Here is a 5027-nt window from a genome sequence, read left to right on the forward strand (position 1 = left end):
ATGTATGAGGACAAGATAGGCGGAATGACATGCCATTAGTTTTACAAAACTCCCAGAATTGACCATTTTCGAATTCCCTCCCATTGTCACATTGTAAGGTTTTGATCTTACGTTCAAATTGAGTGTGAATGTGGTCTTTAAATATCAAGAATTTCTTAAAAACTTCGGATTTATTTGCCAACGGAAAAGTCCATAAGAAATTCGAAAAATTGTCTAAGAACAAAACATAATATTTATGCCCCATAGAACTCAAAACAGGTGATGTCCAAATATCACTATGAATGATATCAAATGGAAAAGAAGTGCTTGAAGTAGAAGGTGAAAATGGCAACTTAATATATTTTCCAAAAATACAAGATTGACAAATACTTGAACCTAAAAGAGAATTACAAGTAATACTTTTATTGAGCCTAAGAGCCTCAAAAATAGGAGCGCCTGGATGACCTAATCGAGCATGCCAGAGTGTAGGAGAGATAACTGCAAAGGCTGAGTGGAAAGTTCGATTGTTGAAAGACGTGGTAAGAGGATACAGTTCACCCTGACTATCACATCTCATGATGAGTCTCCCCGTCGGAAATCCCTTCACAGAATACCCAAAAGGATCAAATTCAACAGTCATACTATTATCAGTAGTGAATTTTTAAATCGAAATTATATTTTTAACAATTTGGGGAGCATGAAGGACATTGTTTAGGACTAGAGAATGACTCGGAGACACTAACTCAGTACGACTATAACCACTGATTGGAATAGAATGACCATTTGCGACCATAATACCACTATTTTGATGACTCAAATCAGTATAAGCAGATAAATTACCATTTGATGAGGTCATATGAGAAGTTGCTCCAGTGTCCATGTACTAGGAAGAATCAGGTGGAATGAGAGACATAGTATGCATAGCTGCTTCAATGTTTGTAGGAAAGTAGGAGATGGACTGATTTTGATCTGTCACAAACGCTTGCTGAGGATGAAACGCTTGCTGAGGACGAACCGCTTGTTGAGGACGAGTCCCCAGAATTCCAGGTTCCTGCTGTTGTGGGTGGTTCGGGTATCCACGAGGCCAACCTTGGGTTGGATACGGGCACGGTGGAGTAGCCCATGTTGACATCCAAGCCCAGGGTGGAACATTACCCCACGGAGCTTGATTTCCCCACTGTTGTTGTTGCTGACCACCACTGCGGCCCTGCTTACCCCTTCCAGAACCACGACCACCACCATTATTTGGTTTGCGTCCAAAGTTTCTCTTGTTTCCAAATGATATACCACGATCCTGTGTTGGAGCTGAGTGTACAGGGTTAGAAACACCATTATGAAACACCGAATTTTGGTTGGCAAACATAGCAGATTCCTTGGTAGCTTCCTTTTCCAGTCAAGCCTCCTCGAGAGTGAGCATCGAACGTGCCTTATAGAATGAGGGTAATGGGTCACTCTGGCGGATTAACGTCCTAACACCCCTATAGGCTTGAGTAAGACCAGAAACGAGTTAAAGGACTAGGCGACTTTTGGATACTGGAGCCCCTACATTCTTCAACTGATCGGAAATTGTCTTTAGACGTTGACAATAAGTCAAAGCATTCGGAAAATTTTCCATCTGAGTATTGGAGAACTCAGCCTCCAAGGTTACCACACGGGAATTTTTGTTGTCTTGAAATATGTCACGTAAATGGTTCCAAGCATCCATGGCCTTAGCATCTGGTTCAATAATTGTGTGCAAGAGATCACTGGAGATTGTTGCATAAATCCAAGAAAGAACCGTAGCGTCAAGAGTAGACCATAATTCCTTTTCATCCTCGGTAGTCAGGACCTTCTCTTTGCCTTCAACAAGAGGAATAATATGGTGAAGGACCTTGTGAGAACGTGCAATAATTTTGAACAGCTCTGCCCAGGTTGAGTACTGAACATTCTCCATCTCAAGAGTAATGGGAATATGATTGCGGATATTAGACACCGCAAGAGCTGGATGAAAAGTGTTTTTATTTTCAGACTTATCAGTCATGATGTTGAGAAGGGAACAAAGAAGAAACGAAGAGAATAGGGAATAGAAGAGACGAAGAGAATAAGACTAAGGCTCTGATACCATGAAAGAATATTTTCCTCAAATGATTTCATATCATTGCCTTGTTATATATACTCAACACATGCCATATATTTAGGCCTCAATACAGGAAACTACTCCTAAGCACAACTGATTTACATGAATTGATTTACAATAATAACAAAGATATCTCCAATAACAAACTAACAAACTATATCTACATATATCTTAACATTTACTTTTTCAATACTTCAAATTTTCAAAACCTAACAGTAATTAGTAATTTGTCAATAATTTTTTATTGTATAACTACAAGTACATGCATTTGTATGTCTATACTTCTTTTTATATACTCATACACTCCTTGTTATGGATATCATGGTGAATCATCACAGAGACAAAGACAAAAAATAAAGTGAAGAAAATAATAAAATCGGTGTGTCATGCAAGAAGGAAGAAAGTAATCAACATTTTTTATCAAAAGATGTACGTGAAAAGGTAATGTCATATATATACATACAGGTCAAAAAGAAACCAACCTTATACTAAAAACTAGAAACCATGGCAATCACTAATTTTATAACTTGAATTGAATCTCTACCACACAAATTTTATCTATTCATTGTTTCTTATCCCTCCCTCTGTGTATCATGTACTTAATCCAGATACAAACTTGAATTTCACGTGACTCATCTGTGTGTCTTGTACTCTTGTGTAAATAATTTTATTCCTATTTTTAATTTAATTTTTTCATTAATCGACAAATATTTTTTAAAATCTGACTTCACTATATTTTTCTCCATATCCCAACGATCAATTTGCATACCATATTTGCTATATTCCGACGATAATCACTATTTATACTTAACAGAATCACTAAACCGGAATTACTATAATTTTAGAACTTTCTTAATTTTAGTGATTTTCGTAAGTAAAATTAGTGATTCAAGATCTAGAAATTTTCTCTAAAATTTAAATTGGAACTTAATTTAGTAGTTGTTAAGTTTTTAGGGTTCACCAATTTCTTAAATAGGTTTTAAAAATATTTAGCCCTTTCTAGTAATAAGAAATTAGTTGATAAACACTCTATCTATTTTCCTAAATCCTAGATCCTAAACCCTAACTTAGTCTAGGGTTTAGGGCCCAGAAACCAGACCATGTAAATAGTGATTTCTCTGTACAATATATTAATTACTATGTGTAATTTGGTGATTATTATGTGCAGTTTAGAGATTCTAGTTATACGATTTAATGATTGAAGAGTATATAGTATGAATATCTCTCTATGTTCCTTTTATATTATTAGTTAAATTAGCTAAATTTTAGTGATTCCCGTAAGTATAATTAGTGATTTATCGCCGGAATATAGCATATATGGTATTTATACTGATCGTTGAAGGATGTACAAAATACAGTGAAGTCAAATTTTAAAAAAAAAACTCGTTAAATAAGAGAAAAAATTAATTTAAAAATGGAGGAAATTAGTGGTGCATTGTGAACATTTTGTATGTAAGATTTACGACTATTGATAAAGGAGAGTACTGGGCTAACAAAAGGATGGACACGGGCTGGTGAGATAAAATTTAATAGGTTGTGTCTTAATTTCTAGTTTTTATTTTAAGTCAGTTTCTATTTGAACAGCCCATATATATATATATATATATATATATATATATTTCTAAAATCATTTTTTTAGGAGAAAGATGATGAATCTTGAGAAAGTGAAAAAGATAAAAAAATTAGGGATATTGCAAATATGTAAATTATGACTTTGATTTGAATGAATTTTCAAAAGACTGATGTAAGTAATGAAAAAGGAATTGATGATCATATCAATTTAAATTATATAATATGTTACAATAAAATCATAATCAGCCATATCTCTTAAACATGAGATGTAAGCCGGAATTCACGAAGCTTTAAACACAAAATTAAATTAATACTTTATAAAATAAAAGGAAGATTAATGACATTATTTACTGACCTAAAATCTAATCTGACTCGTCGAATTTCTGGTTTAAAAAAACTTATAAACATGATTTTATTTAAATTGTCATGTTTGAAGAACTACCCATTTAAATTATTAGTCACTTCATTAAACATAATTAATATCCCGTATTACTAAGCGAAACCTTCTTTTTGTTATTTTGGTTTTGTTGACGGAGGAATCTGGTAACAACAAAGATTGAGGTTTCTCGCCGGAACTAAGATCTGTGATGGTGGTTCTTTACCGGAAACTTAAGCGGTGTGTGGTGGTTTATGGTTGTTTTAGGCTGAGATTGATCAGAGTAAGTGGTGGCTCTCTTATCGGCTCTCAACTTCTTACCCTTTCAATGTGCCTACGTACCCTTTATATAGGGATCAAGCCTGACGTAGTTCTCGTAGAACAAGAAGTCTAATGCGTTGAGACTTCTTACTCCTAAGCCCAATAGAAGCCCATCCGATATCCATCTTCTGCTAGCTTTAGGAATGTCCAACTATGAGGCCCAACCGTAAAGGCCCAAGGCTCGTCCGCAATCGTAGGACTTCACGGATAGTGCATCTCCCTGCGCAAGGATAACACTCCGCTACAGCTATCTCCCTTGATTTACGAACGCAGGTATAGCCACGGTTCACCCCAAGTGCCAGACGCGTCCCTGTCCCCCGAATGAGGATAACCCACCAGATAACAGGACAGGTGATCCCAAGCTCTTGGGTGCAAAGTGCAGGATGACTCCAAAGTTCTCCAACGAGGACACCCGTTGAATACAAGAACAGAGCTCCCAAAGCACACACCAAAGTTAAACCCCGCATCCCCAACGAGGACACCCGTTGAATACAGGAGGAGGCCTTCAATCATCAGGCACACCCCTGGAGGCCTTCTAGCTTTTCACGGACATCCCCCTCCTTGACCGTCTCAAGGAGGGAATTCTTCAGAGAGTACCTGCAACAAATACATTAGCAAAAATAATCCTCCATTGCTCCTCTCCATGCAAGCTTTGTCCTGAAT

General features: G+C 36.4%; 1 pseudogene; it reads right to left on the reverse strand.

The window, feature by feature from the left end:
* Positions 1-1372: 1372 nt before the first annotated feature.
* LOC141718800 (uncharacterized) lies at positions 1373-1999 on the reverse strand (annotated as a pseudogene).
* Between the last annotated feature and the right edge of the window lie 3028 nt (positions 2000-5027).

Source organism: Apium graveolens, chromosome 4, assembly GCF_009905375.1.
Source record: "Apium graveolens cultivar Ventura chromosome 4, ASM990537v1, whole genome shotgun sequence".
NCBI classification, from domain to species: domain Eukaryota; kingdom Viridiplantae; phylum Streptophyta; class Magnoliopsida; order Apiales; family Apiaceae; genus Apium; species Apium graveolens.